At 40.3% G+C, this 19,887-nt stretch overlaps 1 pseudogene; it reads left to right on the top strand.

The window, feature by feature from the left end:
- The first annotated feature begins 18,483 nt into the window (after positions 1-18,483).
- LOC138076772 (small ribosomal subunit protein eS17-like) lies at positions 18,484-18,894 on the top strand (annotated as a pseudogene).
- The last annotated feature ends 993 nt before the right edge of the window (positions 18,895-19,887 follow it).

Raw genomic sequence — 19,887 nt, 5'->3', positions numbered from 1 at the left:
CCTGGCTTGGAGAATTTGAGCAATTCTTTGCTAGCATGTGAGGTGAGTGCAATCGTGCAGTAGTTTGAATATTCTTTGGCATTGCCTTTCATTGGATTGGAATGAAAACTGACATTTTCCAGTCCTGTGGCCACTGCTGAGTTTTCCAAATTTGCTGGCATATTTAGTGCAACACCTTCATGGCATCATATTTTAGGATTTGAAATAGCTCAACTGGAATTCCATTGCCTCCACTAGCTTTGTTCGTAGTGATGCTTCCTAAGGCCCACTTGACTTTGCATTCCAGGATGTCTGGCTCTATGTGAGTGATCACACCGTTGTGGTTATCTGGGTCGTGAAGATCTTTTTTGTACAGCTCTTCTGTGTATTCTTGCCACCTCTTCTTAATATCTTCTGCTTCTGTTAGGTCCATATCATTTTTTCCTTTATTGTGTTCATCTTTGCATGAAATGTTCCCTTGGTATCTCTAATTTTCTTGAAGAGGTCTCTAGTCTTTCCCATTCTATTGTTTCCCTCTATTTCTTTGCATTGATTGCTGAGGAGGGCTTCTTTATCTCTCCTTGCTATTCTTTGGCCTCTGCATTCAAATGGGTATAAATTTCCTTTTCTCCTTTGCTTTTAGTTTATCTTCTTTTCTCAGCTATTTGTAAGGCATTGGCAGACTATTTGTAAGGCACTGGCAGGGGGATTCTTTACCACTAGCACCACCTGGGTGATATGTGTAACATGGTAGATAGATTATTGATATGCAATGCTTTTAACCTCAAAGTATTTCTTTCCCTGTAACTTATTCACTTTATAATCCTTATTTCAGGGCCCAGTATCATGTGTACAAATAAGAAGTAATAAATAAACTACTCCTTTAGCTGGATAACATTTAGTAAAAAATGGTTTTGAATATAATAGGTCCATGAGTATAAGAATTTATTATATCTACTGATATGTCCCGACAATCTAAAATCTAAAGTAAAATCTAAATAAAATCTAAAATCTAAGTAAAATCTGAAATAAAAGGGTGTCCTTTAATATCCGAAAGACTATGTCCAGCACCACAATTTACCATAATGATAAGAATTCTTCATGGTTCACCTCCATCAGTACTCCTTGGGTTGATAGGGAATATTTTAAAATGTGTATTTATAATCACTTAGCCAAAGGCAAGCACAGAAAATGTGTTAATTTACTGTGAAATTTGACCTAGATGATTTGTGCTAAAATACATAAAATGAGGATATTGACTTACATGGAGTTCTGTAACCTATTAAAAAAAAAATCCTCATTTAACCATTTCAGAGATAATGCAGTTTCAGAGGTGTTAATTTACATATCTAAATTAAAATGTAAATTTTTGCATTACTAAATTAAAATGTAAAAATTTTAAAATACAGAAGGAACTCATGCATACTTAGCATTTACCATGTCTATGTAATTCTGTCTTACTGATATCTATCATTTATCTATGTTTAGAGAGAGAAGAGACAGAGATAGAGAGCAACACAGAAACCCCACAAAACTGTGTTTCCAAAGGTTGAAACACTTTTCTTCTGGTCACTAGCTAATCTACTGAAGAAAAGCTTTCAGAGATGAAATGAAAATCACACCTGTTCACCTACAAGCAATTATTTGGTGACACACATACAGTGACTATAGAGAGTCACATGCATTTCTGAATGTTTATTTTTCTCAATCAAAGGTCCAAATATTTAGGGAAGCATAAACATTACTTTGAGTTCTTTTTCTAAGATACTTCTAGGAAAAGTCTTAATGAAACTTTAAAGTAGCCATCAATTTGACTACAGACTGCAATGAAATTCAATTATGACAAAGAGAATTTTGAGCAAAGATAATGAATGGCAATGGGAAGACGAGCAAAACTCAGTAAGTCTCAGATATGAGTAATCCCACACCATAATCAGCATGGAATGACACTGCATAGAAAATGTGTTATAACTGCTGGGAGTGGGGGTAATGCTGGATTCTCTCCTCATAGAACCCAGACCTCATTTCCTCTGACTCTAGTCCTCCTTTCAGAGTCAAGAAGGTGATTCCTAGAGGCTTAGTCTTTTCAACAATTATCCGTAAGTAGTGGGCACAGACCTCTGGCACTCCAGTATTCTTGTTTGGAGAACACCGTGGACAGAGGAGCCTGGAAGTCTACAGCCATGGGGTCACAAAGAGTTGGCCACACACACACAGTGGGCACAGACCTCTGGCAGAATCTGCTTTAACTTTCTGAGATCTGTATTTAGTCACAGAGAACTACATGTAATTCTATTAAGAGTCTGATATTTAGACTTACTTTTCATTATGGTTGAAAATGAGAATTTTCATTGTGATGACACTGAATAAATATATATTAATAATTAAATGTTAGTGAACTGAAGTGAAAGTCATTCAGCCATGTCCAACACTTTGTGATCCCCTTGGACTATACAGTCCATGGAATTCTCCAGGCCAGAAAACTGGAGTGGATAGCTTTTTCCTTCTCCAGGGGAATCTCCCCAACCCAGGGTTCGAACCCAGGTCTCCCACATTGCAAGTGGATTCTTTATCAGCTGAGTGACAAGGGAAGCCCTAAACGTTAACGAAGACAAGTTATTTAAAAATAAATATTTCCTAAAAAAATAGACTTCATGCAAGAAAATTTAAGATATGACTGAGTTGCCCTTGGTGCAACTATGGAAAAGTCACAGTAACCTTCATGAGCATTGTTTAGTAACAATGATCGTTATTAGCTTCATCAGTTCTGCAGAAAAGGACACATTATTAAGTAGCAGGGCCAGTGGATTAAGGGCCCACTTTCCTGAGGCTCTGCCATAAGATCCTATGACACAGCAATATCACTCATTAGAATATATCTTAAGGAAATATTGACAAGCAAGCAAATGTGTATGGAAAGACATTCCAATGTTGTTGGTAGTTTTTAAAAAAGAAAGCAAACTAAATAAATTTCCTCTAAAGAAAAGAAATGTGATAAAATAAGTGATTGGACACCCACATTATGGATGCAGCTGCAAAAATGAGCTTTTCAAAAATTGTTAATAACATGGGAAAAAACACATAACATTAAGTGAAAAGTCCATTATTCAAAATTCAATATGGGATATAATATTACTGTAAAAATATATTTGTATATATAATAAAATGCAAAGTGCATATAATAAAAACTAACATTTTTTGATGTGATTTTTTTTAGAGGAAATCCACTTGAGTGAACTTTTTAGTTTCATGAATGTTAAAGAAGTCCCCAGTCATTACCTTGGAGAAATGTGTGAAGAAAATATTTACCTTGCTGAATGGTAATATTTACACTGAGAATATATTGTAAATTATATACTTTTTTTTAGCAGTTTTGTTTCTAAATGCTTGTTTTTGTTTGTTTGCCTCCTTGGTAAAAGTATTCTTTGCTATTTAAAGATTTAGAGCACTCAGTGCCTGGGTATGCTGCTTATTCTCCTGGAGTTAAATGGATGAATACATGTTGTATGTGGGTATGGGCATATATGCACATGTTGTTGTTCAATTGCTAAGACGTGTCCAACATCTAGAAAAGGTCAGTTTTCATTCCAATCCCAAAGAAAGGCAATACCAAAGAATGCTCAAACTACCACACAATTGCACTCATCTCACATGTTAGTAAAGTAATGCTCAAAATTCTCCAAGCCAGGCTTCAGCAATACCTGAACCGTGAACTTCCTGATGTTCAAGCTGGTTTTAGAAAAGACAGAGGAACCAGAGATCAAATTGCCAACATCTGCTGGATCAATGGAAAAAGCAAGAGAGTTCCAGAAAAACATCTATTTCTGCTTTATTGACTATGCCAAAGCCTTTGACTGTGTGGATCACAATCAACTGTGGAAAATTCTGAAAGAGATGGGAATAGCAGACCACCTGACCTGCCTCTTGAGAAACCTGCATGCAGGTCAGGAAACAAAAGTTAGAACTGGGCATGGAATAACAGACTGGTTCCAAATTGGAAAAGGAGTGTGTCAAGGCTGTATATTGTCACCCTGCTTGTTTAACTTATATGCAGAGTACATCATGAGAAACGCTAGACTGGAGGAAGCACAAGCTGGAATCAAGATTGCTGGGAGAAATATCAATAACTCAGATATGCAGATGACACCACCCTTATGGCAGAAAGTGAAGAGGAAATAAAAAGCCTCTTGATGAAAGTGACAGTGGAGAGTGGAAAAGTTGGCTTAAAGCTCAACATTCAGAAAACGAAGATCATGGCATCCGGTCCCATCACTTCATGGGAAATAGATGGGGAAACAGTGGAAACAGTGTCAGACTTTATTTTTGGGGGGCTCCAAAATCACTGCAGATGGTGATTGCAGCCATGAAATTAAAATATACTTACTCCTTGGAAGGAAAGTTATGACCAACCTAGATAGCATATTCAAAAGCAGAGACATTACTTTGCCAACTAAGGTCCATCTAGTCAAGGCTATGGTTTTTCCTTTGGTGATGTATGGATGTGAGAGTTGGACTGTGAAGAAGGCTGAGCGCTGAAGAATTGATGCTTTTGAGCTGTGGTGTTGGAAAAGACTCTTGAGAGTCCCTTGGACTGCAAGGAGATCCAACCAGTCCATTCTGAAGGAGATCAGCCCTGGGATTTCTTTGGAAGGAATGATGTTAAAGTTGAAGCTCCAGTACTTTGGCCACCTCATGCGAAGAGTTGACTCATTGGAAAAGACTCTGATGCTGGGAGGGATTGGGGGCAGGAGGAGAAGGGGATGACAGAGGATGAGATGGCTGGATGGCATCACCGCCTCGATGGGCGTGAGTTTGAGTGAACTCCGGGAGTTGGTGATGGACAGGGAAGCCTGATGTGCTGCACTTCATGGGGTTACAAAGAGTCAGACACGACTGAGCGACTGAACTGAACTCTTCATGACCCCATAGACTGCAGCACATCAGGTCTCTCTGTCCTTCACTGCCTTCTGGAATTTGTTCAAATTCATGCCTATTGAGTTGGTGGCACTATCTAACTCTTTCATCCTTTGTGACTCCCTTCTATATCTTTCTTTACACAGTTGCTCATAGAAATCTGGAACTGAGATTTTGGAAAGTAGAGAAAGGACAGAAAGAGAGATAGGTATAATTATGCCATGTAGAAGATAAAACTAATTTTAAAAAATCACACTAGGTACCAGTCTCTATGTGTATTCAGCTTTTATCTAAGGCTAGACATATCAATATTTAGTGGTATTAGCATGTTTTGATTCTTTAGTCTGATCAGAGCACTGAGATCCAGCTCTGTGTACAAGAGGAGTTTCTCTAAAAAGAGTTGTTTTTTTTTTTTTTTTTGATTTACACTCTAGATCGTCTTAGAATATGGCAAATCCTGGTGTAAGAAATTAGAATTTTGAAGATAAATCCGAGGAGTGAGAAAGGAACTTCATCTGCTTTCTGAGAGATTTTCTGGGCTCTGGACAGACATGCTTGGGGACAATTTTACTAAAAGAGGGAGACTAGCACTCTGGCATGGAGTGGCTGACAGGAGATAGGCAGAGGTGCATCTGACTAGAGTTTCCTTGGCCTTAAGTCTGACCTCAAGAGAAACCAAATCTAATGGAACTTGATGTTTTATTCTTCTGGCATGTATTCCTGGACTTACATAGAGGTTTTTTGTTTGTTTGTTTGTTTGTTTTTTATAATGTATCAAGTCACTTCTGGGCCACAGGGAATTAAAGAGAGGGTCTGACCACCTCTTGAGCTGGAGAGGCATAGAGTAAATATGCTTTGCTCTCTCAACACCAGTGATGGAAGCAGGAGAGGCAGATAAAGAGATGGGGTTTTAGGCAGTTGCTCAGGTTTCTAATCTAACAGAGCACCTAAAATATCACATAAAATGTAAAAAGAGAGAACATTTAATTAATCAAAACTCTTTTCAGGTAGAAAGGAATTTTGTGAGGAGTCACTAGTATTGAGCTCTAAGAACACTCTGATTCTGGAAAAGATTGAGGGCTAAAGGCATCCAGTCACATCACTCCATGGGAAATAGATGGAGAAACAGTGTCAGGCTTTATTTTTGGGGGCTCCAAAATCACTGCAGATGGTGACCGCACCCATGAAATTAAAAGACGCTTACTCCTTGGAAGAAAAGTTATGACCAACCTAGATAGCGTATTCAAAAGCAGAGACATTACTTTGCTGACTAAGGTCCGTCTAGTCAAGGCTATGGTTTTTACTGTGGTCATGTATGGATGTGAGAGTTGGTCTGTGAAGAAGGCTGAGCACCGAAGAATTGATGCTTTTGAACTGTGGTGTTGGAGAAGACTCTTGAGGGTCCCTTGAACTGCAAGGAGATCCAACCAATCCATTCTGAAGGAGATCAACCCTGGGATTTCTTTGGAGGGAATGATGCTAAAGCTGAAACTCCAGTACTTTGGCCACCTCATGAGAAGAGTTGACTCATTGGAAAAGACTTTGATGCTGGGAGGGATTGGGGGCAGGAGGAGAAGGGGACGACAGAGGATGAGATGGCTGGATGGCATCATTGACTCGATGGACGCGAGTCTGAGTGAACTCCGAGAGTTGGTGATGGACAGGGAGGCCTGGTGTGCTGCGATTCATGGGGTTGCAAAGAGTTGGACACGACTGAGCGACTGAACTGAACTGAAAGGAGAAGGGGGCAGCAAAAGATGAGATGGTTAGATAGTATCACCGACTCAATGGACATGAATCTGAGCAGACTCCAGGAGATAGTGAAGGACAGGGCAGTGTGGCATGCTGCAGCCCCTAGGATCACAGAGTCGGACACTTAGTAGCTGAACAACAACAGCAAAAGTGTTGAGTTTAAAATCCACAAGAATCTTGTGTAACAATGCAATGCTAAGTAAGCTCCCTTTTAAAGATGATGCTCAGGGAAACTTCATGGATTTATATTACAGAATAGGGTGTGCAATTCTAGAGCCCAAACTAAAACATCTGAAACAATATGTATAATCACCTTCTTCAGCAGTGCTCAACCTCTTCTCTGCATAGTGAAATATACTTAGAAATGATCAGCTGGCTCCAAATTACTAGCCTGGTCAGAGGATCCAAACCCAGACTGCCCCAGACAGCTACATGCAGAGTTTAGCTCTGAAAAGTCATGATGGGTCCAGAGGATTGCTGGGTCCAGGACAATGTCCATCCCCAAAGTTCAAAGTGTGCACTCGAAGGGGTGTGAAGAAGAGACTGTAGCTGAAGAAATATAATAGTTACCATCAGTATTCACAGGCGGTGTGGGTTTAGGGCCCTCTAATATGGATGTGAGAGTTGGACTGTGAAGAAAGCTGAGCGCCGAAGAATTGATGCTTTTGAACTGTGGTGTTGGAGAAGATTCTTGAGAGTCCCTTGGACTGCAAGGAGATCCAACCAGTCCATTCTGAAGGAGATCAGCCCTGGGATTTCTTTGGAAGGAATGATGCTAAAGCTGAAACTCCAGTACTTAGGCCACCTGATGTGAAGAGTTGCCTCATTGGAAAAGACTTTGATGCTGGGAGGGATTGGGGGCAGGATGAGAAGGGAATGAGACAGAGGATGAGATGGCTGTATGGCATCACTGACTCGATGAACTTGAATCTGAGTGAACTCCGGAAGTTGGTGCTGGACAGGGAGGCCTGGCGTGCTGCGATTCATGGGGTCGCAAAAAGTCGAACACGACTGAGTGACTGAACTGAACTGAACTGAAGGATACCAAAATTTTCGAATGCTCAAGCCATTTTATATAAAATGTCATAATATTTGCCTACAACCTATGCACATTCTCCTATATATTTTCAACCATCTCTAAATTATTTATAATACCTAATACAATGTGAATGTTATGTAAATAGTTGCAACAAGCAGAAAATTCAAGTTTTGCTTTTTTTAACTTTCTGGAAATTTTTTCCCCCAGTTGACTGAATCCATAAATGTGGAGCCTGCAGATACAGAGGGCTAACTGTGTAATTCATGATTGTACACCTGAGCACAGGACAGACTTGAGGAAAAGTTGTGGGGTATTTGAAGAAAGATGAAAGGGCTTAAACCAGTGTAATTCCTGGTACTGAAAATTTACTGACTTTCTTCCCAAATGAACTCCCTGAGGAAAAAGATTTGAGTGGGTTGTTTGTTGTTAAGTCTCTAGTGACTGAGACAGTGCTTTGTACATACTAAGCACTGATTATTATTTATTAAATATGTGAAAAGTGACTTCGTTTTACACTCATATTAGAAAAAGCTTAGGCATTGGGGCCATATAAGTGAATAAAAACATACTTACATACATATGTGCAAATGTGCTACACATATCCATACAGTAAAACAAGTTAACTTGTATTTCTCAATTTCCTACTTAATTAAAATTAAGCAAAGAATGCTCCTTAAAGAAATACAACTCAAAATCCATAAAAATACATCCTAACAACATAGACAAAAATATTTAATAGATATCAGATTATAATGACAAGTTTTATGCTTAAAATAACACAATATTTCAAACCCTGGTCCATGTTTCATAAACACAGGTCTTTCACATGTATGACTACAAAGCTGTATATCAGAAAGGAGCTATGCTAAAAGCAGAGATTCAAAATTTCATGGGGGAAAGAATATCCATTTATATCCCCTACCTTGCGGAGTGGGAGTTCAAAGCATATAAAGGCCATAGTATCCTAACTGAAACTTAAGCCCTGTATGCATTTTCCCCAGACAGCAATTGGATGGGCCTCAAGAATTTATGCCTTTGTTTTTATTATGTTCCAAAATAACCAGACACACCACTAATAGATATACTCTTTTTTTGCCTTGCTGTACTTATAGCCAGGCATAATTTTATAATTTCAGCTTGAGTAAGTTTCATATTCCTGTATAGAAAGTGTATATTTTTGCTCTGATACTTTATCTATTGACATAAAATTGTCTTAACTTTCTTCATAAATTCTCTTCCCATGTACTGATCAAAAGACCTCCCACAGGGAAGAACAAAGAGATCTATGCAGATCGGCCATTTTCATGAAAAGACCTTTATCCCCTAGTCTGATTCTGCTTTGATATCTTTCACAAATGAGTTAAAGGGCAATAAAATGTCAAAAGAAAGGAGGACAAATACCTTCCAGGATAAACGGCTCTTTAACCTCCCTCCAGGCGTGCATCTTTTTTAGGAAAGCAGGACGAGTATGCTAAGGAGTTCAGTGAAAATGAGCAAACATCAGGGTTGCTTTCATGGGTCCTCATTACAAATTAGTAATTAAATTACTGGAAAAAGCACTCATCCCCCAAATTTCAATGGCTCAAGATTTCCCAAATTCTTTTTTTTTTAATTTTTATTTTATTTTTCATTTTAGATTCTCTTTATTTCCATTTATATCTCCATTACTCTGCCTTTTATTTTTTATTTTTTAAAATTAATTTATCTATTTTTATTGAGGCTAATTACTTTACAATATTGTGGTGGCTTTTGCTATACATCAACATAAATCAGCCTGAAGTGTATTTGTGTCCCCCCATTCTGAACCCCCCTCCCCACCCCATCCCTCTGGGTCGTCCCAGAGCACCAGCTTGAGTGCCCTGCTTCATTAGATTCCAAATTCTTTACCTGGAAAAACTTGACAGAGATATTCCTAAGATTACTACTCTAAGTGACTTCTGAAAGTTTTGCCCAAGAATTTTTGATAATATTGCATTTGTGTGTGCTCAGTTATGCCAAACTGTTTGTGGCCATATGGACTATGGGTCCAGAGAAACCCTATGCCAGGGTTCTCTCTTCATAGGATTTTGCCAGAATACTGAAATGGGTTGCCATTTCCTCCTCCAAGGGATCTTGCAGACCCAGGGAACTAACCCACATTTCCTGCATCTCCTGCTTTGGCTCATTCTTTTATAATGAGCCACCTGGGAAGCCCTTCCTGTAATAATGCAGCAAACCTATTTTACAGCATCTCTCTAATTAACCAAAGGTGAAAGGGGACAGATAAATCTCCTAAACCTAAACCTGTCCTATATAGGTTCATTTTTGTGTGTGTCTATTCACATATGCTTCCCTGGTGGTTCAGACAGTAAAGAATCTGCCTGCAATGCAGGAGACCCTGCTTTGACACCTGGGTCAGGAAGATCCCTAGAAAAGGGAATGGTAACCCATTCCAGTATTCTTGCCTGGCGAATTCCTTGGACAGAGGAGCCTGGTGAGCTACAGTTCATGGAAGTCACAAAGAATCAGATGTGACTAAGCAACTAACACTTTCATTCATAGATAATTTTTACATTCTAGTGTTGAGTACCTTCCAGTGGGAAAAACAGAAATAAAGGTAAGCAAGTGACAGATAAGACAGACTGGACTTGGGGCTCAGGAGGACATGACCTGGACGGCATGGCTGGAGTGGAGAAGAGCAGTGGGGACGTGGTTGACCAGTTAATCTGCTCTAGGGTGATGACTGTAATGGTCAAATGCAGCATGGTCAAAGGTAGACATGTCCTGGAGGAAAGCATTAGGAATAGGATCATTTGCAGAATGAAGAACTTATTCTTTTGAATGTCCTACTTTAAAATATGCTTAAATATCGTATGTTAAATTCACCTGTGAGTCTGGGTTTAATCAGTGTATTTCCATAGCAACTCTGTAAGAGGACTTTCAGGAAAGATCTGACAGGACAGCAGGAGCATAAAGGAGTAATTTAGGATATTTTATAGGTTTTTATACACCTCTGGGGATTTCCTCAGTGATTCAGTGGTAAGGAATCCGCTTCCAATGCAGGAGGATCAGGTTCGATCCTTGGGTTGGGAAGATTCCCTGGAGGGGGCATGGCAACCCACTACAGTATTCTTGCCTAGAAATCCCATGGACAGAGGAGCCTGGTGGGCTGCAGTCCATGGGGTCACAAAGAGTCAGACACAACTGAAGCAACTGAACACACACACAAACACACACACACGTCCAACCTCACAAAAGTTCCAAAGCCAATGTAATGTGTGTCTTTCTTCAGTCTACAAAAAGGAAATTGCAGAGTCAAGCAGATGTTTTCCAAATCAGGTCTGTATCCTAGAGCAGCTTTTTGTAATGTTTGCAATAGGAATGTCCTAATATGCCCATAAAAGATTGAGGTCCTGGTTCCTACTCTAACGGATGGGAATTCTTGAGTTTCAATGTGGGGTCTTGGAAATTTCCTTGGGGAGATTCTGATGCTGATAGTTTAAGAATCATACCTTGGGAAAAACTACTCTCAACACTTCTCCTCAGTAGTATGGCCTGGACTTTGCCTAAGACTTGACCTTATAAGTGATGTGCTTAGTTGCTCAGTCATGTCTGACTCTTTGCAACCCCATAGACTGTAGCCTGCAAGGCTCTTTTGTGCATAGGATTCCCCAGGCAAGAATACTGGAGTGGGTTACCATGGTCTCCTCCAGGGAATCTTCCCAACCAAGGAATCAAACCAAGGTGTTCTGCATTGCAGGTGGATTCTTTACCATCTGAGCCACCAGGGAAGCCCAAGAATACTGTAGTGGGTAGCCTATCCCTTCTCCATCAGAACTTCTCAACTCAGGAATTGAACTAGGGTCTCCTGCATTGCAGGCAGATTCTTTACCAGCAGAGCTACAAGAGAAGCCCCGACATCATTTAAGTGGTTTAGCCTAAAATTGACATTGTCTACACAGCACACTTAGTCTTGCCCTGTCCCCAAGCACTTCTAATGCACAAATACCTTTGCATGTGTTGGAAAATCTTTCTCTCATGTAGGTAGGGTCTACAGAAAGCCTCCTTTTCTCCAGCAGAGATTATTTTGAACCAGGGTCTACAGTTTGGCTAGTGGAGAATGGACTGGATTTCAGCTGCACTGACCCTCTGAATTGAGTTGGACTTACTGGCAGATGAGCCCAATTGTAGACTGCATTTCTACTGTTATCCTGGAGCACATGAATCAAAATCAAAATGTGCATCATAATCAGAAGTGTCAAGTTACCTTACAATTAAGATGGAATTAATAACTTGCAAAGATTCTTGTCTTGTCTTTCTCCTACAGGGCCCACGTTTCATTGCTTTTGTGTTGTCTGATGGTGTTTCATTTGGCAGTATAATTTATAAAACAAGAGAGATGCATGCTACAGATATTCTACAGATTCTAGTGGATTTATCAACTTGAATCCAGGAAATTCTCAGCTCTGTAACTATTTTTGTAGTTTCATACTCCACCAGTCAACTTCACATTCTTTAGGATTCTATCTAAATCCCCTTTCTCTTATCTCTACATTTTCTCCTGGATTGCCTATTCATTCCTATGACTACTTAATGATCTGTGTGTGTGTTACTCACTCAGTCGTGTCTGACTCTTTGCCACCCCATGAACTATAGCTTGCCAGGGTCCTCTGTCCATGGAATTCTCCAGGCAAGAATACTGAAGTGGGTTGCCATACCTTTCTCCAGGGGATCTTCCCAATCCAGGAATCAAACCCAGGTCTCCCGTGTTACAGGCAGATTCTTTACTCTCTGAGCCACCTGGGAAACCTATCTAATAATTTAGAGATTTAAAACTCAGAATCTGGCATGAAGGATAGACCTATTAGATATTTGTATTTGAATGTATCAAAATCAGAATGTCCAAAAGTGAATTAATGAACCATCTCTTTCAAAACTGCACCTGATTCAATCTCTGTGACCAATTACTCTAAGCTAAAATCTGGGCAACATTCTTTATTCTTTCCCTTCTGTTACTTTCTACATCCTTTCAGAAGATAACAGTGTATGCCCTTAACAGCAAAGGAAATCTGATGCAAGGAATTGGTTTCATAGATGACAGAAGAGCTGAAAAATCTAAGCAGAAATTGGTAATGCAACCCAAAGATTATCAAATGAGCCAAGGAAGGATATGGTGTTTCTGGTGACTGGAGCCTATGAGCATCTAATAGAAGCTGGGACCAAAGCAAGCCAATGCGGAGAGAGCTGAAGCCATGGGCAAGATGGTACACCTGCCAAAATATTCTACCAAACTCCAACTAATGTTCTATGTCAGTGCAAGCCACATGCAGCAGGGAAACACTCTAAAATGTATAACAGAAAAGAGAAAGGATAAACAATGGATTTGAGGGCACACCACTAATACAAATAAATACTGCTAAAATCCTGGGTCAGGAAAATCCACTGGAGAAGAGATAGGCTACCCACTCTGGTACTCTTGGACTTCCGTGGTGACTCAACTGGTAAAGAATCAGCCTGCAATGTGGGAGACCTGGGTTTGATCCCTAGGCTGGGAAGATCTTCTGAAGAAAGGAATAGCTTCCCACTCCAGTATTCCAGCCTGGAGAATTCCAGGGACTGTATAGTCCATGGGGTTGCACAGAATCGGACACGACTGAGTGACTTTCACTTTCAAAATCCATTTATCACTTTCCTCTCTGCCATCTGTATTATTCCTGCAGACTTCTAACATGCCTGTCCAATTTATGCTCCATATAGGAGCCAGATTAATTCTTTCTCAAATATAAATTGTAACTATTTCAAATGTAAGTGTTCACCTTAACTCCTCCCTTGTCTGCTTAAAGCACATCAATGACTTCTCATTGCACTACAAGTTAAAAACATGTAGCCATGGCTTGTAAGACTACCTATTCCGGGTCCTGCTGGTCTATCCAATCTCATCTCCAACCACAGTCTCTCTCATTCAATTCATTTCAGAGATACTAGCCTCTTTTTAGCTTCTGGAATATACGGAGCTCTTTTCATCCTTAAAACCTTATAAGTCTTGCTTAGTTATTGAATGGCTGTCTCATATCTTCCAAAACAACATCACCTGCCTTAGGTAACCTTCCCAGATATCTGCGTCTAGGCAGCATCGGTGTCATCAACCTGTCACCTTCACAGCAAATTAATCAGTTTATACTTTTGAGTTTTTTTTATTTATTCCCATCTTCCACCATTGAGCTATAGGTACCATGAGATAAAGAAACCACACCATGTCAATTTTATTTGATTGATATACCATAAATACTGTGTAAGGGAAAGTTTTCTAGTCATATTCAGTTCAGTTCAGTTAAGCCACTCAGTCGTGTCCTACTTTGTGCGACCCCATGAATGCAACACACCAGGCCTCCCTGTTCATCACCAACTCCCGGAGTTCACTCAGACTCACGTCCATTGAGTTGGTGATGCCATCCAGCCATCTCATCCTCGGTCGTCCCCTTCTCCTCCTGCCCCCAATGCCTCCCAGCATCAGAGTCTTTTCCAATGAGGCAACTCTTCACATGAGGTGGCCAAAGTACTGGAGTTTCAGCTTTAGCATCATTCCTTGCAAAGAAATCCCAGGGCTGATCTCCTTCAGAATGGACTGGTTGGATCTCCTTGCAGTCCAAGGGATGCTCACCACAGTCCAAAAGCATCAATTCTTCAGCGCCCAGCCTTCTTCATAGTCCAAATCTCACATCCATACATGACCACAGGAAAAACCATAGCCTTGACTAGACGGACCTTAGTCAGCAATGTCTCTGCTTTTCAATATGCTATCTAGGTTGCTCATAACTTTTCTTCCAAGGAGTAAGCGTCTTTTAATTTCATGGCTGCAGTCACCATCTGCAGTGACTTTGGAGCCGTGATACTGTTTCCACTGTTTCCCCATCTATTTCCCATGAAGTGATGGGACCAGATGCCATGATCTTCATTTTCTGAATGTTGAGCTTTAACCCAACTTTTTCACTCTCCACTTTCACTTTCATCAAGAGGCTTTTCAGCTCCTCTCCACTTTCTGCCATAAGGGTGGTATCATCTGCATATCTGAGGTTATTGATATTTCTCCTGGCCATCTTGATTCCAGCTTGTGTTCCTTCCAGTCAAGCGTTTCTCATGATGTACTCTGCATATAAGTTAAACAAGCAGGGTGACAATATACAGCCTTGACGTACTCCTTTTCCTATTTGACACCAGTGTGTTGTTCCATGTCCAGTTCTAACTGTTGCTTCCTGACCTGCATACAGATTTCTCAAGAGGCAGGTCAAGTGATCTGATATTCCCATCTCCTTCAGAATTTTCCACAGTTGATTGTGATCCACACAGTCAAAGGCTTTGGCATAGTCAATAAAGCAGAAAGAGATGTTTTTCTGGAACTCTCTTGCTTTTTCCATGATCCAGCGGATGTTGGCAATTTGATCTCTGGTTCCTCTACCTTTTCTAAAACCAGCTTGAACATCAGGGAGTTCACGGTTCAGGTATTGCTGAAGCCTGGCTTGGAGAATTTTGAGCATTACTTTACTGGCGTATGAGATGTTAGAGAAATCCAATAATCATATGTACTTTTAGTGGTGTAATAAGTCACTGATTTTTTTTTTTTTCCAATAGGGAAGTGTTTCTTAAGATTCTGATTCAGTAAGTCTAAAGTGGATCTGAGACTCTGCATTTTTAGCAACCTTACAGGTGAATCCCAGGCACCACATTTTTTGGTAGCAAGAAAGCCATCAAGCTGATAAATTAGATTTATATGGATGTTTTCCAAGGCCTACACCTTTTAGCTTCTCTGCATTCTGAGCTGGAAAGTAGAAAGAAACTACAAAATCAATAAAATGCAATGTTCAGTTAGTGGTAATCAGTCTCTTGGCTACCTTTTGTTCATCTGAAATTACGTCTCAACCTCTGTTTACTTTACGTTACTTTCCTAACAGATTTTGTACTTCAAGTTTTCATCACCAAAGCATGAACTAATGCATATTTGAAAACTAACAATTAATGTACAGATCAATAATGGTAACCTTCATTTGTATAGTGCTTTCTAGCTTATACAGAAATGCTAGGCACATTATTGTGTTTAATCCTCACAGCAATTCAAAATGTAGCTAAAGCAAGAATCATTAACCTTATACTAGAAAAATCTGATGGAAATACAATAACTGTGATAATAATCAGTAGTATCTTCATAACTTTGTGTGAGTGTGCTTAGTCGCTCAGTCATGTCTAACCTTTTGCAACCCCATGGACTGTATCCCTCCAGGCTCGTCCATCCATGGGGATTCTCCAGGCAAGAATACTGGAGTAGGTTGCTATACCCTTCTCCAGGGGATCTTCTCAAACCAGGGATCAAACACAATCTCCCACAATGCACGTGGATTCTTTACTGTCTGAGTCACCAGAGAAGAAATATTTTCATAGCTTCATTCTAAAAGACCTTAATATAAAACATTACCTAATTTAATTTTTTATTTGCATAATGATCCTTAAAATCAGATACATATCTGTTCTTGGTTATTGGTCATATGTAGTTTTCTTGTTGTTGTTCTTGTTTAGTCACTAAAGTGTCCCAAAACAATTTTTACATCAGTTTTTTATTGTATCTGTCTCCTTGGCTACTTTGAAGAGTATTAACTATGTGTATCTGAAAATCTGGATTTGAGTCCTTACTCTGTTATTCCCTGTGAGACCTGGTGCAAGTGACTTTACTGCTTTAAGGTCTCTGACCTTATCTGTAAACTAGAAAGAATAATAATTTCTGTTACAGAGAACCACATTCTTCTTGGGCTTCCCTGATGGCTCAGTGGTGATGAATCTGCCTGTCAGTAGGTTCAGTCCCTGGGTGGGGATGACACTCTGGAGGAGTAAATGGCAACCAACTCCCATATTCTTGCCTGGGAAATCCCATGGTCAAGGGAGCCCAGAGGGCTAGAGTCCATGGGGTTGCAAAAGAATCTAACATGATTTAGCGACTACACAGCAACACATTCCTCTCTCCACAGGTTTCCAAAAAGGTGACATCCACTGAACATGGAATAACAGACTGGTTCCAAATAGGGAAAGGAGTACATCAAGGCTGTTTATTGTCACCCTGCTTATTTAACTTATATGCAGACTACATCATGAGAAATACTGGGCTGGATGAAGCATAAGCTGGAATAAAGATTACTGGGAGAAACATCAATAATCTCAGCTATGCAGATGACAGCACCCTTAAGGCAGAAAGTGAAGAACTAAAGAGCCTCTTGATGAAAGTGAATGAGGAGAGTGAAAACGTTGGCTTAAAGCTCATCATTCAGAAAACTAAGACCATAGGATTCAGTCCTATCACTTCATGGAAAATAGATGGGGAAACAGTGGCTGACTTCATTTTGGGGGGAGCTCCAAAATCAATGCAGATGGTGATTGCAGCCATGAAATTAAAAGACGCTTACTTCTTGGAAAGAAAGTTATGACCAACCTAGACAACATATTAAAAAGCAGAGACATTACTTTGTCAACAAAGGTCCATCTAGTCAAGGCTATGGTTTTTCCAGTAGTCATGTATGGATGTGAGAGTTGGACTATAAAGAAAGCTGAATGCTGAAGAATTGATGCTTTTGAACTGTGGTGTTGGAGAAGACTCTTGAGAGTCCCTTGGACACCAAGGAGATCCAACCAGTCCATCCTAAAGGAGATCAGTCCTGAGTGCTCATTGGAAGGACTGATGTTGAAGCTAAAACTCCAATACTTGGGCCACCTAATGCAAAGAATGGACTCATTTGAAAAGACCCTGCTGCTGGGAAAGACTGAGGGCAGGAGGAGAAGGGGATGACAAAGGATGAGATGGTGGATGGCATCACTGACTCAATGGAGATAAGTTTGAGTAAACTCAGGGAGCTGGTGATGGACATGGAGGCCTGGTATTCTGCAGTCTATGGGGTTGCAAAGAGTTGGTCATGATGAGTGACTGAACTGAACTGAACTGACATCCATTTTACTTGCTAGAAAGGAACAGTTTTGAAGAAACACCTTGGAAATATCTGTTTCTATGTCCTTTGTGTTATATTTATCTCCCTGATAGATGTTTAAATTTATTAATCTGACTGGAGAGATACAAAGAGTTTGACACCACTGATCACACCCATCTACTGGGACGGGTTAAGTTATTCAAGCGACTGTTTCCATCTGTGGTCTATTATATCTTGTGTGCTTAACTAAAGCATTCTCTTCTTGTATTCATACATTAATGCTGTTAATCAGCTCTGAAGATTTTCTTCTAAAAGCAAGTTTGGAAGCCCAAATCAGTCAACATTTAGAATTCAAATGTTCTCTGAGTTAAAAGTTATGGGAGATTATTTCATGGAGCTGGCAAGGTATCTTTTCTGAGAATTTACTTGCATGTGGGGAATGTGGTCTAAATTCAGGGGGAAATGTATGCCTGGAGGCCAATTGTATTGTTGCATTATCCAATCTTGCTTTCCAGCTGACAACCTGATATTTTAATCCCCCTCAGATACCTATGTCTGGGCTTCCAGGTGGCTCAGCAGTAAATAATCCACCTGTAGTGCAGGAGACGTGGGTGTGATCCCTGGGTGGGGAAGATCCCCTGGAGGAGGGCATAGCAACCCACTTCAGTATTTTTGTTGGAAAAACCCCATGGACAGTGGAGCCTGGCAGGCTATGGTCCATATGGGGTTGCAAAAAATTAGACAAGACTGAAGCACCTAAGCATGTACGCACATACACAGATACCTATGTTTACTCCACAATTGGTTTAGGGCTTAGAAAGGAGGTAGGGTGAGTTCTTGTACCAAGAACCTGCCAATATGGATCACATTCACACCAAAACCAAGAAGAAGGCAGCCTGGGTCATCACTGAAAAGTACTGTACAAGCTTGGGCAATGAATTCCACACCAGTAAGCATGTGTGTGAGGAGACTGCCGTTATTCCCAACAAGAAGCTCGGCAACAAGATCACAGGATCTGTCAAACATCTGATGAAGTGGATTCAGAGGGACCCAGTGAGAGTATCTCCATCAAGCTGCAGGAGGAAGAGCAAGAGAGGAGGGATAATTATGTGCTAAGATCTCAGTCTGGATCAGGAGATCACTGAAGTATTAATAGATCCTGACACTAAGGAAATGCTGAAGCTCTTGGACTTTGGCAGTCTGTCCAATCTGCAGGTCACTCAGCCTATCTTTGGGATAAATTTCAAAACACCACATGGAGTTGTTTGAAACTTTCTACAGTGCTGCAATATTTTGAATAAACTTCAGACACAACAACAACAAAAAGGAGATAGGCTGTAATTACCTAGCATTTATTTATCTCTTTTTTTTTTTTCCTGAGAAAATCCAACTACTACTTTGAGGAGCTGTTTAAAGAGCAAAATATACATTGTGTTGCATTATCCATAACACACAATTAATGGAGCTACTAGTGTTAATGTAGAGAAGGCAATGGCACCCCACTCCAGTACTCTTGCCTGGAAAATCCCATGGACGGAGGAGCCTGGTAGGCTGCAGTCCATGTGGTCGCTAAGAGTCGGACACGACTGTGCGACTTCACTTTCACTTTTCACTTTCTTGCATTGGAGAAGGAAATGGCAACCCACTCCAGTGTTCTTGCCTGGAGAATCCCAGGGACGGGGGAGCCTGGTGGGCTGCCGTCTATGGGGTTGCACAGAGTCGGAGACGACTGAAGCGACTTAGCAGCAGCAGCAGCAGCAGCAGCAGTGTTAATGTGTGTGTGTGTGTGTGTGTGTGTGTGTGTGTGAAATGGCTTTAGTCATGTCCAAGTCTTTGTGACCCTATAGACTGTCACCCACCAGGCTCCTGTGTCTATGGGATTCTCCAGGAAAGAATACTGGAGTGGAATGCCATGTCCTCCTTCATGAGATCTTCCCAATCCAGGGATTAAACTCATGTCTCCTGCATTGGCAGACTGGTTCTTGCCATTAGCACCACCTAGGAATTACTACTGTTAACATTTCCATCTTAACTGGCTTATGTTATTGGGAATGATAAATTTGCAGGCCAATACAAACAAATGAGTAGGGACAAAATAAAAGGAAGTGGACAATATCAAAAGCGTCAAACATGTATGAAGATGAGAGTACTGATCCAAATTTAATTTAATGAATCAACAGAACAAATTCTTGAAAATTATCTTTAACTCTGTTGAAAAATTTAGCACTGAGAAAGAAGGTCAACAGGTGATTTTCCCAAGGC

The sequence above is a fragment of the Capricornis sumatraensis genome, chromosome 3 (assembly GCF_032405125.1).
Source record: "Capricornis sumatraensis isolate serow.1 chromosome 3, serow.2, whole genome shotgun sequence".
Classification (NCBI taxonomy): Eukaryota; Metazoa; Chordata; class Mammalia; order Artiodactyla; family Bovidae; genus Capricornis; species Capricornis sumatraensis.
Note: the sequence above shows the minus strand (reverse complement) of the source record. Positions and strands in the feature narration are given on the sequence as shown.